This window comes from Ceratotherium simum, chromosome Y, assembly GCF_057802395.1.
Source record: "Ceratotherium simum simum isolate JZ-2026a chromosome Y, ASM5780239v1, whole genome shotgun sequence".
In the NCBI taxonomy this organism is placed as follows: domain Eukaryota; kingdom Metazoa; phylum Chordata; class Mammalia; order Perissodactyla; family Rhinocerotidae; genus Ceratotherium; species Ceratotherium simum.
Window position 1 is genome coordinate 6005483 of NC_141941.1, and position 18406 is coordinate 6023888.

Consider the following 18406-nt stretch of genomic DNA (forward strand, 5'->3'; position numbering starts at 1 on the left):
AAGAAATGCTAATAATCTTTTGTTTGTGCAATCCGTATCATTATACCTGTAACCACTGGAAGGAATGAAAACATTTATCAAAATTATACATTTTCTAACATTAGCTACCATTTCAATGTTGCAATTCCCATATTTCATATTTATCTTAGAATCTTAACATATTTTACTCCCTCAAACAGTTAGTTTTTAATGATGTCAATCTAATGTTATCTTTTTGTAGTTCTTTAATGTATGCAGTGGAATAAATACCATAGATGGTTTAGAGATGATGCTTCCAGCAAGTTAAAAATCAGTTACATGTAAACGTGCCTGTGAGAGTGATGCTGTTAGACTCCTAGTTGTGCAGTCTACCGGTACTGAGACTCACTACTCACAGAGAATTCTCTTTTGAGATCTGTTTCTTCTCAATTAATTTTTAAATGAAGCATAGCCTAGAAACGATGTTAAATTATTAAAGTGTGTGTTGGTTAGAAAACACACTTCACGACAGAAACGTTTCTTTTTGATCACATATAACATAAACAAACCTTAAAAGAAAAAAACAATGTTTGTATTTTTTCTCCCAAATCCCAAGGATGATCAAAAAGTCTACTGGGGAAAAAATGTTATTTTTAACAAAGATGAAAAGGAAAAACTTCTTTTATTTGGGACTTCTTTAAATTGTGTGTAGTGATTCACACACCTTCTTTTTCTGATCTAACAGTTGATCTTGTTTTTTGGCCTCATCCTTGGCCAAAAGGGAGGCCCAGGCATACTCTGCAACACCAGCACACCCCTCACACACACACACTACCACCACGTCTATATTGTACTCACATTCGAAAACTCTGTCATTCTTTAAACACTAGGGTATCGTTCCAGCAAATAAATTTTAGTAATTTCTGAGGGGCCCAAATCCCCTCTCATCTCTGGTCTTGGGGATATGTCCACAGACTTGACCTTTTGTCATCAATGACTTAGAGTAGAAGAAAATAGATGATTTTTTTTTCCAACTGTGTTGTCCATTCCATTTTCCCCCTTTTCCATGACTGCATATTTGCAACATAGAATGTGTTGAATTTTAACTGTTAAAATTTTAACTGTGACCTCAAATTGAATGCTAACAAGGCTTTGAAACTATACATGCCTACCTCCTACATTGGCCATTTTGATGTTAATCACTATTATCATAATACAAATGGTAAAATGGCACTAATAGAAAATGGCTTCTTAAGCTTTAGATTGCCGGTGAAACAATATCTCTGCCCATTTGCTGCTTATTGTCTGTTGCCCCAAGAAACCAGGAAGGAGATGCTATGGTGGGACCACCCATCTTGTGACTGGTAGGCAAGGAAATGCTATTGCTACACTGGCGTCAATGACGCTATGGATGGTGAGTGTAAGGGCCAACAGGGCTTTGATCAGCAGGTTTACATAATCTCCATTAACTCTTCCTGCCAATCTGTTCATTCCACTCCATGCTGGGCTGAGAAAGGGGTTGTTCATCTTTTCACCAAGACCAATAACTCTGTAGCTATTGATATCTGAAGTTTGGTCTGATATGAGTTAGGATGCTAGGGTCTAGACAGCTGTCTCCATTTGGAGTTGGTTCTTTTTCTTTTTTTTTTTTTAATTTTATTTATTTATTTTTTCCCCCAAAGCCCCAGTAGATAGTTGTATGTCATAGCTGCACATCCTTCTAGTTGCTGTATGTGGGACGTGGCCTCAGCATGGCTGGAGAGGCAGTGCGTCAGTGCGCCCCTGGGATCCGAACCCAGGCCGCCAGCAGCGGAGCACGCACGCTTAACCGCTAAGCCACGGGGCCGGCCCTATTTTTCTTCTTCACGTATTGATAATGCTCTTATTTGGAATTATGAACAAATTTAAGCAGGACCAATTGGGGTCTCAAGGGAAAAAAAATTCTCTGTCACTTGCTTCATTTATCTTTCTATCTATAATGTATATAATTATTAAAGTTATGTAAAATGAATACTAAAACAGTCACATCTACTAATTTTAGTCAATTTCATAATTTGTTACAAAAGTCAGAGCAAAACAAAGGATTGAGGTAGGCTCTAACCCAATCTGAACTGATCTGACCAGTTTTAATCTTAAAATACTAAAGCTTTCCCAATATTCTTTAGTTCAATATAACACATCCGTTAACTCCTTTGAGGTGGAGGGGGTTCAGGGCAGGCCACCCCAAGATATCACACTCTGGTATGCAGGTTATTTTGAGCTAAAGACAATAAAGACTCAGAAGACTCAGAAAGAAACTTTGACCTCCCCACCACTAACTACCTAAAAGAATTTAAGGTAGAAGACCTGTCCCCAGGACAAGCAATCACCATAGATAACTCTGGGTATGGATAGACTGGGAGGGTCCTTGCTAAGCCCATTCTTATGAAAGCTCTGAAAACCAAGTAAAAGTAGAAGTTATCCTTTGTAAGAAACATTTACATTTATAAGGGAAACCTCCGTTTTTAAAGGTATCTCCCTCTCTGTACCAGGAAGAAAGGGGGATGACCTTATCTCTAGAAACTCTTATCAGCACAGAAGGTGAGGACTTAAATCTGTGTATTAACCTTACTCTGATTTACTGTGCTTTTCTGGTAATCTCCCATAGCTGACTCCCCCCACCCTCAACATCCTCCTTTGTCTTTAGCTGAAAATAGTATTTAAGATGAGAACCTCCACCATTTTGTCAAGTTACCCAGTTTATTGGGTCTCCCCCATGTACAAATGTTATAAAGCTTTCTTTGATTTTCTCCTGTTACTCTGTCTCATGTGAATTTAATTCATAGCCCAGCCAGAAGGACCCAGAGTGGGTAGAGGATAGTCTTCCTCCCCTACAAGGTAGAAAGACAAATTGCTTGCATCCTGCAGACTTCCTGGCACCAGTGCAAGATCTCTAGGGGCTGCCTTCACTCTCTGTGTTGCCCTCACTAGGGTTTCTCTTCTCATCACTGATAATAAAGCCTGGAGCCACCACTCCCCCTCCTATCAGTAGAGCAGAGCCACATTTATTATGTAGTTGGACATTCATTTCCGATGATTCCAACAGCGTCAAATCAGAACTTACCCTACCTATGGGAGCTATAGAGATGACCATATATCTTATTTAAACTTCCTTAAAAGGCAGCCCCATCATCTTAAGTTACTGTTACTTTGATCACAGTCCAGAATGATTTACATTTTAGAACCGTTTGAGACTCTGGTGTTTTGCAGAAATGGAACCCGTTTTGCTTTTATAATTTAGACCCTATAGAGGAGGAAAAATAATTTTCCCTTTACCCTTCCATGTCCTTGGCTGAGACCCGCCCCTGTAATAAAAGACAGATTAACATGAGAAAAACAAACAGAAGTTTAATAACATGTATACCTCCTGTATACCTTGGAGATATCCGGGAAAATTGAGTAACTCCCTGAAATGGCACAAGCCACCACCTTAAATATGATCTCCAGCTAAAGACAAAGGGAGGTTATGGGAGGTTACCAGTAACCTACAAACACAGTAAAGCCACAGTAAACAAAGGTAAAGTTGTTATGCAGATTTAAGTCATTGCCTTCTCCATTGATAAGAGTTTCTAGAGATTTAGAGTCATCTTTTGCTTCCTGGAACAGCCAGTGAGACACCCTTACAAATGGAGATTTCTCTTATAAATGTAAATTACTCTTACAAATGGATAACTTCCACTGGGTTTTCAGAGCTTCTCTTATGTCCGCTGTTTCTTAAAAATAATCAGCCTCAAGATAATCCTTATGCTAAATAGGTGTAGGGGAGGAAGAACTTATTCCTCTACCCTCTAGGTCCTTCTGGCTGGTCTAAGAATTAAATTGACATGAGACAGAAGAAAAGGAGAAAATCACAGTTTAGTAATATGTATATATGGGAGAAACCCAGGAAAATTGAGTAACTCACCAAAATGGCTGAAGCTACCACCTTACCTTACATACCATCTTCAGCTAAAGATAAAGGAGGATGTTGGGGGTAGTGGTTTGGGACTTCAAAGGGGAAGAAGGCAATTTACATGGAGACGGAAAAGAAAATATTTGTTAAATGAATGTTTGCTGGGCCATCTATAGACAAATGTGACCCAAGAGAGAACTTTGATAAAAATGAGCCTGGCAAGGTTCCTCCCAGTCTATCACACCTAGAGTCATCTATGGTGATAGCTCCTTCCTGGGACAGGCCTTCTATCCTAAATTCTTTTAGGCAGTTAAGGGAAAGGTGAAAGTTTGTTTCTGAGTCTTTGTTCTTGGAAATAATCATGCCAGAGAGACACATTTTGGGGTGGCAAATTCTGATCCCCCACATAGGCTTATTTTGGGATGTCATAGTCTGCTTCCCTTCAACCCATCAGAGACTTCAGAAATCATTGCCTGAAACTCTTATTTGTAAGGAAAAATGATTCCAGAGAAATCAAGTAGTGTGTCCTGAGTATGCCATGAATTATTGTTAGCAGTAGGGCTGGTTACCTCATGCATTGCTGTTTTCATAACATGTGCTAACTCTCTCTTTGTCAACATTTTAAAACACATACACAACATCAAAGATCATATTAAATATTTTTAATCAGTAAGTCAGAAGAGTATCTGAAATGTTAAATTCTCCTTTAGCTATTAAGATGAAATTCATTGGAAAAGTTTTCTGTGAGAATGAAAGATTCTAAAACATGTGAGCATTTAAGTATGTTTCTCTATTTAAAAAATACAATTCTTGGGGCCGGCCCTGTGGCATAGCAGTTAAGTGCGTGTGCTCCACTGCTGGCGGCCCAGGTTCGGATCCCAGGCACACACCAATGCACTGCTTGTCAGGCCATACTGTGGTGGCGTCCCAGATAAAGTGGATGAAGATGGGCACAGATGTTAGCCCAGGGCCAGTCTTCCTCAGCAAAAAAGAAGAGGATTGGCATGGATGTTAGCTCAGGTCTGATCTCTCTCACAAAAAAAAAAAAAAAGTGGTACGATCCTTAAGGTTTGTTTTTTCTTTATTTTTCTTTTACTTGCCTTTGCACACGTGTGTGCACGCACACACACACAAATACAATGGGTTCAACAAAGCATCATGTTATACTAAATTAATTTTGTATTTAGGGAATTTTAGTCTAAAAGAGGAATTTAAGCAAAACCATTTGATGGTAAAACACTTCAATTCTGATAAAGCAAAAGCAGGTGATGAGCCATTATGATAGAAGAAACAGTTTGAAATTCTGTCAAAGATAATGAATTTCTGTACAGAATTTCTTACATAGCACATTTCAAATTGTCTTGGTGTAGAAAGTCAGAATCTCCCTTGAAAAATCAATTATGCCTATCTTGACGTAATGATAAACAGCTTAAAAAAAACTTAAAAATTGTTTTTTCCCTTAACATGAAGCTTACTCTTAAGAACTTGGAGATATTTCCTAAAAATGATTTCTTCCTGAAATCTTTGTGAATTATTACCAAGAGCAAAAGCCAATGTGGTTACCTCTCTCTTCTTTACATAAGAGAAGAGGTTCACCATTATTAAAGTCTGCATTAAAAAACAAGAGTATTGATGGGGTTCAAGGAAGCCTGCCCCCAAATATGCCATTTTGGCATATTGATTATTTTGAGTTAAAGTTACTTAAGAAAAAGCCAGTGCAAGGACACTCTGACCCTCCTTTGTCCCCCTGAAAGCAGGAAATAAATCTCTCATGTAAAAGGTATCCTCCCTGTACCAGGAGAAAGAAAGACATCCTTATTACCAGAGATAGGGAATTTAGGGCTGAGAAGGCTGTATAAACTAATCCTCTTACTTTTTACTAATTTACTACCCCAAGCCCAAACTCCTTTGTTTTGTCAATTCCTCACAAATTTATTGTTTCTTTGTCTAAAAGGTATAACAACTGCCTACTTTGGTCACTTCTTCGAGTTTCATAATTTTAGGAGCTCCCATATGTACAAAATTAAATTTGTTTTTCTTCTGTTAGTCTGCCTTGAGTCATTTAATTATCGGGCCACCCAAAGAACCTAGAAGGGACAAAAGGAAAAATACCTCCCCTACAATATAAAGAACAAAAGAAAAATGCAAATTAGCCTCCTTTTCAAATAGTTTGTAAAGTTTTCTTACAATCCTTTTGAGTAATAGTTTCTAGCTCTTTTTGTTTAGTAGAAGGGCACAATATCAACATTTTTTTTTTTTTTACAAAATACCTCTGAACCGCCTTCCTTTTTATTACCATTATCAAAACTCTATCAAAAAAACACATAGTGAAAATTTTTTTAAAGAGTAAAAACTAAAATATAAAAGAAAATATAGCAAAAATAGCAGATATATCTGTCACAGCAATCATTGTAAATGAGTCCTCACCACAAGAAAAAAAATTTTTGTAACTATGTATGGTGACAGATGTTAACTAGACATTGTGGTGATCATTTTGCAATAATACAGATATTGAATCATTATGTTGTAGGCCTGAAACTAATATGATACATCAATTAAAAAAATAAATAAATGTAAATGAGATAAATGTATCCACCTATTAAAAACAAAAGATTCTGACACTTAAATACACACACACAACTTAAAAGATTCTGGGGAGTAGAAGTAGTAACTATCACTATATTGCATCACAAACAATGAGAAATCAATAGCAAAAATAGAAAGTAAATAATAAGCACCCTGAAGATTAAAAGTAAAATAAAATCAATTACAATCTGTCTTAACTTTTGAATAGAAGAGAAAATAAAAATTCAAAATGCAGAATTTATAGAAAATAACATTTTTATTGTGGTTAGCTAAAACATACTTAGAAGAAATGAATAACTTTCACCATTTATATTAGTGAATAAGAAAGAAAAAATATAAATGAGGAACATTCAACTAAAATTGTTAGAAAAAGCAATTGAAAATTAAACTAATGCTTTCCCTCAATTTTGCTGTGACCCTTTACTCTAGAAAAATAAAGTCTAAATAAAAAAAATAAAAGAAAAATATATAAAACTAATAAAGAAAAGAACAAAAATGAAATTAAGTATTAGAAAACAGACAAATGATAAAACATAAGTAAATCTGAGTATTGACTCTGGGAAAATGAGTAAAATGAATAAATCAGTCAACATTATGATTTAAAAGTTGGTGATAGCATAAATTCAAAATTTGAAATAGAATTAAAGAGATAAATAGAGAAAATTTTAAAAATTATAGAAGGCATTATTTTACTCTACTCTATGGAAATAAATTTGAAAACTTTATAAGAACAGATAATTTTCTAAATCAATACAATCTATATTTTTCAAATAAAATGGGTTTAAAAAAAGCCCATTTAGACAGTAAATGACAAGGTGTCTATATTAGTTGGATGATGTAGAAATATTGCCATTTTTTCAATCAAGAAGCGGGTGTTGGAAGCCACGCAGAGCCAAGCACTGTGTCAGGCCCTGAAGCTTCAGCAATTTGATAGCAGAAACCAAGATTTGGTTTCTGAGAGGCTCACAGCCTAGTGTCGGAGGAGAGAAACATCAAATAATCACACACACACACACAATTGCACTAAAGACAACGGCAAGGAAGAAAAAGTACAGGGCTCTAAGAATATTTTATAATAGAACTTATATCATTGGGAAAATAGACCTAGCCAGAACATTCAAGGAAGGTTTTCCTGAAAGGATGATAAGACCCCTGAAGTGGAAATAAACCCACACATCTATGGACAGTTAATCTTTGACAAAGGAGCCAAGAACATACAATGGAGAAAAGAAAGTCTCTTCAATAAATGGTGTTGGGAAAACTGGATAGCCACATGCAAAAAAATCAAAGTAGACCCTTACCTTACACCATACACAAAAATTAACTCAAAATGGATTAAAGACTTGAATGTAAGACCTGAAACTGTGAAACTTCTAGAAGAAAACATAGGCAGTATGCTCTTCAACATCAGTCTTAGCAACATATTTTCAAGCACCATGTCTGACCGGGCAAGAGAAACAATAGAAAAAATAAACAAATGGGACTACATCAAACTAAAAAGCTTCTGCACAGCAAAGGAAACCATCAACAAAACGAAAAGACAGCCTAACAATTGGGAGAAGATATTTGCAAACCATACATCTGATAAGGGCTTAATCTCCAAAATATATAAAGAACTCACGCATCTTAACAACAAAAAAACTACCAACCCAATTAAAAAATGGGCAAAAGACCTGAACAGACATTTCTCCAAAGAAGATATACAGATGGCCAACAGACACATGAAAAGATGTTCAAAATCATTAACTATCAGGGAAATGCAAATCAAAACTACAATGAGATATCACCTCACGCCCGTCAGAATGGCTATAATTAACAAGACAGGAAACAACATGTGTTGGAGAGGATGTGGAGACAAGGGAACTTCATACGCTGCTGGTGGGAGTGCAAACTGGTGCAGCCACTATGGAAAACAGTATGGAGATTCCTCAAAAAATCAAGGATAGAACTACCATATGATCCAGCTATTCCACTGCTGGGTGTTTATCCAAAGAACTTGAAAACACCCAATGCGTAAAGATACATGCCCCCCTGTGTTCATTGCAGCGTTATTCACAATAGCCAAGACTTGGAAGCAACCTAAGTGCCCATCAAGGGATGAATGGATAAAGAAGATGTGGTATATATACACAATGGAATACTACTCAGCCATAAGAAACGATGAAATCCAGCCATTTGTGACAACATGGATGGACATTGAGGGTATTATGCAAAGTGAAATAAGTCAGAGAGAGGTCAAATACTGTATGATTTCCTTCAATAAGTAGTAGATAATAACAACAATAAACAAATGCATAGAGACAGAGATTGGATTGGTGGTTACCAGAGGGGAAGGGGGGAGGGAGCAGGGCGAAAGGGATAATTCGGCACATGTGTGTGGTGATGGGTTGTAATTAGTATTTGGGGGGTGAACATGATGTAATCTATGCAGAAATAGAAGTATAATGATGTACACCTGAAATTTATACAATGTTATAAATCAATGTTACTGCAATAAACAAAAAATTAAAAAAAAAAAAAAGACCGCTGAAGCAATATCTGGATGTCAGAGACAACAGGACTGTCAAGTCCTTGACAGGAAGAAAATGAATTTATTTAAGAAGAAAAAAGCTTATGGAGGCTCTCACTCCCATCCCTTTTGTCTCTACTGTATTCATTAGAGTAGAATGAATACCAGCCTCACCCATTATAAATAACTCCTTTCATTAGTTTCTTTATGCAAATATAAACAAATACTACTCTCTCCCCTCATCAATATATAAAGATTTTACAGTTTCTTTTGTATGGATGCATAGTATTTCCTTGTGTAGATTATTTAGCAATTCTTGTTAGTAGGTACTTATTGCCAATCATTTCAAGTTCCAAAAATTGCCTAGATCTTGTACTACCATCCACTAGGACAAATCACACATTGATAATGGCCATTAGGAAAAGTGATGCTGGCTGTTCTCCTGTGTCTTTGGTTAAATATAAGAGAGTTTCTCTACCTATCAGTAACTATATGTTTTCAACTTATGTGTGAACTTTTGTTTCTTCCATACGTGAATGTCACTGCTGAACTCATTACAATTTTTCAGCATGTGTCAATTCTCCCCCGACCACAGAAATGGTCATAAAATGAAAACACAAATAAAGCTATGCTAATCCATCAAGCTTGACACTGAGTTTGTTATTAATAAACGCCTTTGATGATTTTTAAATCCTTGCCAGCTGTTTAGAAATCATTGAGGAAGTGAATCATGCAAGACTGCTTCAGTTCCCAAACTGAATTTTATTGATGGTGTGTAAATTTCTCCCACTGTTATTTTTAGATATGAATATACTGAAGCAAATTAACACATTTAGACCCACTCAGTCCAATTTGGAAACGGGAAACGTCTATAGTTCACAATTTCTATTGAAGTCTTGAATTACTAATTTGAACTCAGCTGCCTCTTTGGATTTTGTAAAGTCTGGGTTGAGATGAAGCATCCCTAGAAATATTTGATTCAGGGCTATCCCACCTGAATGGGTGTACCTGTCGTCTGTAGTGGATGTTATTCTGATCAAGCCTATTCCATTATGATCATGGTGTGCCCTTATCCTATTAGTTATTTAATATTTGAAATAACTCCTGATTATTAATACTCATATTCATGCCTATGTTCTCAATAATATTTCTGAAGGCCAGGTATGCCCTTTGAGTCCAGAATAAATAAAGATTTGGCAGCACAAGTACCCTGAGTAACTGAGACAGAAAAGTCTTTTGATATTCACCAACTCCTCAGAAAGGGCAAATATTTTAACCAAATTGAGGAATTTTATCATCTGAAAATTGTGACTTGGCAGATCCTACAAAATTGATTTATGAGATATAAATCTATGCATACTCATTGTTAAGCCTAGGCTGTGACATAATTGGATTTAGGAACACTCCGTTTTGAGGAAGAAGGCATGAGTTTCATTTAAAACAAATGGTGCAAGTCAGTGGGAAGCAAGGGTTTCTTAGGGATTGTTTCTCTTTGTGACAACGGTGTGGAGGAGCCCAATTCCCCCAAACGTAAGCAAACTTCAGTTGAAATTTATATTCACTCCACCATCATGAATCTGCTTTTCAAAATAAATAATATCAGATTAAAATGATTGATATTCTAATTCTTTTGTAATTGCTTCTACATGTTTATATCCAATAAGTACAGAAAGTCTACTAACTTCAAAAGCTTTAATAATATGACAAACTGGATAGTACGCCATCTTGCAATTATAGATGAGCTCTAGAGACATTTTAAGAGCAGACGAAATGTTGACCCTAGATTGAATCTTTGATTCTCTGCTATCTCTATGATTTTAGGAAAAGTTCCAAAGTTAAAGGAAAGCAGAAAAAACAATATGTAACATATTATTACACATACATATTGCGTCTCTCCCTAATCAGGAATTGTCTAATATCAGTCACTGTCTTCAATATGTGTAGGTTATATAGTGTGAAGTGGAGGGAGCCAGAAAGACTTGCATTAAGGTCTTAGCTCTCCCATTCACCAAATGATCAGCTTCAGGAGGCAGTTTGATCCCTTAAGTCTTGGGTTCCTGATCTGCACAATGAAGACATGTGGGGTTTAAAATAAACATGATGCATCACACCTTGAACGAAGTACAGACTCGACACAAGTATTGTCTATTTTGAGGCAACTCTCTTGACTACCATAAAATACATAATGAATTGTTTCTTTTCCCGTTGCCCTTTGATTTATTATTCCTAATCCAGGTCTCTTCTCAAAATGTATTTGAGGCAATACATAAGACACATGCTGTTTTACAAAATCTACAAAAATTTAGGATAAAACCTCCACATTAACGTAGGTATGAGCCATAATTACAAAAGAAATGTAAAGGAAAGATAAGTGATTAGAGGGCAGCTGAAAAGTTAACTTTGAGTTCTTAGGAGCGATGGCAAGGAGAGAAACATGACGAAGGTGCTTGTTTTCTGATAAGATGACGCCTACTGTATCATCAGAAGAGACAAATGCTTTCTTGGGTCTGAGTGGTGTGTATGGCACATACTTTTATATAAACTATGCAAAGACGATGTTGTCAATGATAATTTTTCAAAAACCAGTATCATGCTGACTTCCACTGGCTCTTATAATGAAGCTCCTTATGCCGCGTGAGTTCACCTGTAGCTTGGGTTCTGGAATGCTGATACTTTGCCCAGGCTTGGGTTACTTTTCTGTTGTGTGGAAGGTCTTCTCCATGGGCTCATTGAGCTTAATCCACCGTAGGCAGTCATGACCAGCAAGAACAGAGGAGCTAACGCCCCTGAAATAACCGTCAGGGCTTAAACAACCTTGGTGGGACAATTCTGAGTTTTGTGAGTCTTCAGTTGGAAGAAGCTCTCTATACCCATGTAAGAACTTTTTCTAGCTTTTCTCCCTTCTTTGTTGAACCTTCTTACTTCCTCAGCAGTGCTTCGTAGGATTTCTTTCCAAATAAACTATCTGCCCTTAAATCCTGGACTTGAGGTCTCCTTTGGGGGAACACAAACTAAGACAGATTTCAGTAACACTCAAAGCACAGTGATAAAGTACAGCTTTGTGAAGACTTCTGTGGGAAAAAGATGTAAACAATATAGTGTGATCCACAGTATCTGGGCAGTGATCCACGATGTTGCAGAAATAAAGTTTAAATAATCTCAAGTAATGAGTAGATAGCATGCACTATATCCCTGCATCATTTTGTTAAATCAATTAGGCTCATGTCAAATGTTTTAGAGGAGTGAATAGAAAGAGACATGATGGTAGCTTGAGGGGTGCTGGTAATTTTCCATTTTTTTGATCTGCCGACGTCCCCTTTGTGAAATTTATCTATGAACTTAAAATATTAGTGCCTTGTGAAATTCGTGTTTGCAATTTTCTATATTATGTTAGACTTCAGTGGAAAGACTTCCTTTAAATAAAGTTATTTAGGGAACTATCCAAATTGGAGATTTCTAGTACAGACCTAAAATTCAGGCATGTTGTGTTCCTCTTCTATAAGATAGACAGAATAATCCCTCACTGGTAGGACTATGGTGAGACATCAGTGATATGGATAGAGTATTTAGCCATGGATTGGCACATGTAGGAACTCAGTTAATTGTCCCTTTGCCCTGGTATTTTCAAGGGGCATCATTCATCTCCTCTCAGTGTCAGGATAATAGGTGGTACAGTTATAATTTATTATGAAAATTAAAGATCCTAACATAAATTCTTATGGATGGATGCCCAATGTTCTAACAAATGAACTCAATTTGGCTTCAAAAAGTCCTTGAATTAAATCAGGGTTCCTTGAAGGCTGGCAGAGAAAATCTGATGATTTTGCAGAGAAAAAATACCAACATCTGCCCATACACTGGTTGTGTTTTCATCCTTAGACTCCTTACAACATCTAATGTTGAGCACAACTCAACAGTCCCTCCATGGTGAAACTTTTCTTTCATCATAAATTGATCGTTTCTGAGCTTCATGGAGTCATAGTTATGGAATTCAACTGCCAAATTGATCAATAGCATCTGTATTTTATAATTTTCATCTGACCATAGGATGTGCCTCAAATTCTTGTGTTTTAAATGACTGTTTTGCAAAACCTGGATGCTGATCAGACTCAGATTGGGAGCATTTACTAACTCATAAGAGCCCATAGGGTTCTATCTCAGGATGCCAATTATGTGACCCAGACTTTGGATCTTTATTTAATTCCACATGTAATTCTGAAACGTGATCTAGGTTGAAAAACAATTGTTAATATTTGAATTGTCAATGCCTCAATCAATAATCAATGTTCTTAAATGTACACATGCACTTAGACTGCTTTATATTTTCCTTCAGTGAACAAGAAGACTCTCTAAAAATTTCACATGAAATCGCAGTCAAGATCACTGGATTGAGAAGGCATACTTTTCTCTAATTTTCTCTAATTTTCCTTCAGATTATACCCAATGAACACAAAATTCAGCCAAATTCTAGAGAGAGAGAACTCCTGGCTGCTCAGTACACATTCTTGGTGTGTTCACCCAGGTGAGCTTTTTTTTATTATCATTATTATTTTATTTTTATTTATTTATTTATTTATTTATTTATTTATTTTTTATTTTGTGAGGAAGATCAGCCCTGAGCTAACATCCATGCTAATCCTCCTCTTTTTGCTTAGGAAGACCGGCTCTGAGCTAACATCTATTGTCAATCCTCCTCCTTTTTTATTCCCCAAAGCCCCCGTAGATAGTTGTATGTCATAGTTGCACATCCTTCTAGTTGCTGTATGTGGCACGTGGCCTCAGCATGGCCGGAGAAGCGGTGCGTCGGTGCGCACCCAGGATCCAAACCCTGGCCGCCAGTAGCGGAGCGCACGCACTTAACCACTAAGCCATGGGGCCGGCCCCAGGTGAGCTTTTAAAGCCATCTTTTATGTATCCACAATGGACCAGGTTCTTGGAGAAGTACATTGGCAGCTCACTGTGTGTGCACATTGCAAATAGAAAGACTGTGTTTTACAACGTACAACATGATCAGGCGCCAGACAGGGTGGTGTAAATAAAACCTACTGGAGATCAAGAAGGGCACTATGAGTTGGAGTGCTTAAGAAATCATCACCAAGACTAAGTTGATCTTCAAAGGGAGGAGGTGCTTGGGTTTGGATGTGTGGTCAAGCATCAGGAAGATTCTTTATAAAACAGGGCACAGCCTGAGTAAAAACGTGGAGCCAGTAAGAAAGGACATTATGTGGGGTTATTGGAGGACTGTGGAGGTCAGGGAGCAGAAATTTGCTCACTTGACCAGAGTATTCTAAGGTTGGTAAGAGGTGTGAGGACTTGAGACAAGGAGCATGGGGGCTGTGGATTCCAGTTTAGGAAAAAATTGCAGAGATTCCTGACAACAGAGACTGTGCTCCATGAATTGTGTCTTCTTGGCACCTGGTAAAAGGCAGATCCTCAATACCAGTACTGACTGACTGTTTGGAATCTAATCTAATCATTTATGGGATATCACCCTATTTAGCAGCAAAAAAGGGATGCAAAACAACCATAGCCATTAAACTAACAATAAAAAACATTAAGTAATACAGACTGAAGGCACAAAAGCTGTTAGCAGGTACAGGTGACAGATAAAGTCTTTCGGGAGCATTAGGGAAATGTGAGTGCCAGGAGACATTTTAGAGCTGGAATTCATCTTGAAAACCATTGAACCCACTCCTTAGTTTTCCAAATGAAGTATATGATGCTACAGATGAATCTCATTTATGTTGTGACTTCCTGAATATCAAAAATCAACTTAGGGATAGGACAGGATGGGAACCCTGGCATTCCAAATTTGCCACTGAAGAAATTTTGTTTTCGCCCAATCTGTGTGATTTAAACCCCTTCCCAAAGATCAGGAAAATTATGTTATTTTATGACAGGGGAATGTTTAGGGAAATATACATGCATATGTATTTTGTTCTGAAGAATTTTTATTTAAATAGTATCATTTGTATAACAAAATTGTTACAAATATACATGCAAATCTGTTTCATTTTTAAATAAGAGCAAAGCTTACATATTAGCATTTTGGAAAGATTCTAAAAGTAACAGAAGCCAGTATTTATTAAGCATGTATTATGTACCAGACAAGGTAGTTTGCATGAATGATCTCATTGAATCCTAACAACACAATCAGGGGAATATCAATTTTTATTTTCCCAATTTTACAGATAAGGAAACTGAGGCTTAGGTGATTTAACTAATTTACTTCGGATTACCCAGCCAAGAGTGTTGAGCTGGAATTTGAAACCAAGGAATCTCTCCAGCAGCCAAGCTCCGAACCATTCTGCGATACTAAAGGGCCTTCTAGGCTTCAGTAAGTGGGCCCAAAATGAAAAGCTTTGCATGACAGTGCATAATTAGTCATCACCCTCCTGTGGTGTAATGTTTGCTGACGATACATCTGTTTCTGCTTACAAGGTTTGAGATTTTCCATTTAAAATGGTTTCAAAACATTTTATTTATATGCAGCTTAGTAATTTGATTAAAGAATCTCAGACTATTTTCTCTGTAAATCAAGCAGAGTATTTTTATAGAGATGTTCTAAATACATTTACCCATAACAAAGATACTTTTAAAAAGATGGAATTTCATTCTCTCCTTCATTGGGATCTGGTTAATTTTTTTTTTTCCTACGTAAACTTTTGATGAATGTGGGAGCTGGGCAAAATCTTCCCTCCGTTTTCTACCACATTATTCTTGTTTGTCATTCAAAAGGCAAAACAAACACATCTTCTCTGAAATGTCTCCCCTTCCTGAGTGGTCCTCAGATCTCCCCTTTCCACTGCCCTTTGCCAGCCTGGGTAGCCAAGGATGTGTTTGGCTTGAGTCATCTTAAGAAGGAAGCTTTGGAGACAGGGAAAATTTCTGCTTTCATGAAAACACAAGTAGGGGAACAGAATCCTTTGTACTCAATCACTATAATTTTAAGATATCATTTCACAAAAGAACAATATTTCTCAGCGTTTTCTGTTTGTTTGTTTATGTTTGCTTGTCTGGGACTGATGAAATGTGGAACTCTTGGGGGGATCATTCTCTGTATCTCATCAACAATTTTTTTCTTTGTCCCACTAACTGTATCCTCTTTACAGCATAACACAGAGTTTGAGGTTTGGCTGCTGTCTATTTTTTTTTTTTTTTTGCTAAAAAAATTGATAAAAATGTTAACTCAAATACTTACCTTTTTTCTGATTACTGCCCCCTCCTCCCCCTGCCGGCAAATGCCTCTTCCATTAAGTGAGTAGTTATTAAACTAATAAAATATTCAGCCTTCCTTGTAATTCTGAGTATTGAAAAGAATGCCTCAACACAGGAAGGTTTTAAGCTGAATGCTTTGCTTTATGATTACCACGTCTAGAAACACTTCTGCAACATTTATGGATTTTTTTTCACATCTGGTTATTTCAAAAGGCAGATTGATGAACTTGGAACTTTTTCTCTTTTTCCCTCTTTTTCACATGCATACAGGTGAGGCTTTAGGCAGCGGCACAATCAGCAGAGTAATTCACTGACAGAAGGAGGAATGGTTCCTTCAGCTTCTGTTTAAAAGGAAAAACTATTGTCTCATAATCAGAAATCCCATTCACGCTCTCTCCCTCATAAAGCAGTGGCTGTTGTATTTGGTTGGTTTGTTGGATAGAGTTTCAAAGCGTGCTGGTGTGTGACGTACACTCTTTAATGATTAAACCATCAACCTCTATTCCTCACGGGGTACATCACTTCAAAAAAGAGTTGCTACCCTGCAAATGTGACTCTTAAGAAAATTTCTAATTTCAGACAAACTTTTCTCTAGATATAAGGAAGAAAAACAAGGTGGAATAAAAATGCATGCAAAAACTAATTTGACTGTAACTTCTCTAGCCTGATTTTCTATGAATTTGTAATTTAGAAATGTACAGTAGATGTGGACATGCATGAAATGTACCTTAGATCCATTCTATATGGATATGAAATGTTTGACAGTAGAGCCCCATTTGGATGCAAGGAGGAATATTTTCAATTGTGTCACACAAAAAATACCATAGATTTAATTTTTCCTTGGGATGAAAAAAGGTGGGTTTGGCAGATAGTCAGGAGGTTCAGGAAATACTCTAGACCAGAAGGATCACAGCTTGGGCTAAGCCAGCAATGGTGAGGAACAAGAATAGAGAAGAGGGAGCAAGAGGTGCTGAAAGAGAAGAATATACAGCATTTCCTGAGTGAGCAGTCAGCCCTCAGAATGTAAGGAGAGAACAAACTCCAGGTCCCCACCTGGGTTTCTGTCTTCTTTGAAGGAATGTAAACGAGACTTTCAATGGGAAACAGTGCAGTTTTCTTGTAACACTGGTAGGAAGTAGGAGGCTAATTAAAACTTGAATATAAAGCAAGTAGACCTATATTTAGTGCTTTAAAAAAATACTGCATTGTATTGGATTGAATAATGTCACCTAAAAATTCTTGTCAGCTGGTCCTGTGAATGCAATCTCAATTAGAAACAAGATCTTCACCGATGGAATCAAGTTAAGAGGCGGTCATGCTGGATTAGAGTGGGCCCCAAATCCAGTGACTAGTGTCCTTATAAGAAAAGGTAACTATGGACAGAGACATACAGACCCACAGAGAACACTGTATGATGACACAGGGAAAGATTGGAGTGAGGCTTCTACAAGCCAAGGAGCACCAAGGATTGCCAGCAACCACAAGAATCTAGAAGAGGCAAGGAAGAATCCTCCCCTGGAGGCTTCAGACAGAGCACGGCTCTGCTGACACCTTGATTTAGGACTTCTGGCCTCCAGAACACAGAGAAAAATAAAATCCCCCTTGCTTTAAGCTCCCTATTAGTGGTACTTTGTTACGGCAGCCCTAGGAAATGAATACAAATATAACAGAAGTTTCCATTCTGATGTGTCTAACAGGAACACTTAATGTCAGAAGCAGGGGGCATGATTTCCCTTGTCTTCCCGGCATACATGGGATGGAACACACTGTTCCTTAATTAAATGCCATATCCAGTCATTGTCAAGATGATGAGTGACTCCCATTTAGAAGTCTTTTCAATTTGATTCCATTCGATTAGCTCTGCCAGGGAGCCCAGAGCCTCCTGAATCTAATGAGGTGATAGAGTAAACAAGAGCCAATATGAGTCGATGCTGTATTCTTGAACAAAGCCTACTTTTTACAAACGGGACATTAATCCAAATACAGAACTTTTTAGGCAATACACGGTGTCAAAATGACCGGGGCACATCTTGGTGCTGAGAAGTATACATGGTTTGGGATTTTTGAAAACTAAGTTTACAACGTGGCCTGTGTGAAGACGAGAAAGGAACTTAGCCCTTTTGAGCATCAGTTTTCTCATCTCGGCAATGGAGATAAAATGTACCCTTTGCAGAGTTGTTTTTGGGGATTCCTGGAGTTGACAT

The 18406-nt window shown here is 37.2% G+C and overlaps 1 long non-coding RNA gene across 1 annotated transcript in view; it reads left to right on the forward strand.

The window, feature by feature from the left end:
* Positions 1-13506, forward strand: part of LOC147911629 (uncharacterized) — a 92286-nt gene extending 78780 nt beyond the window's left edge. The window contains exon 4 of the long non-coding RNA XR_015550808.1: positions 13418-13506. This is a non-coding gene — a long non-coding RNA (uncharacterized LOC147911629). The remainder of the gene's footprint in view (positions 1-13417) is intronic.
* Positions 13507-18406: the final 4900 nt, after the last annotated feature.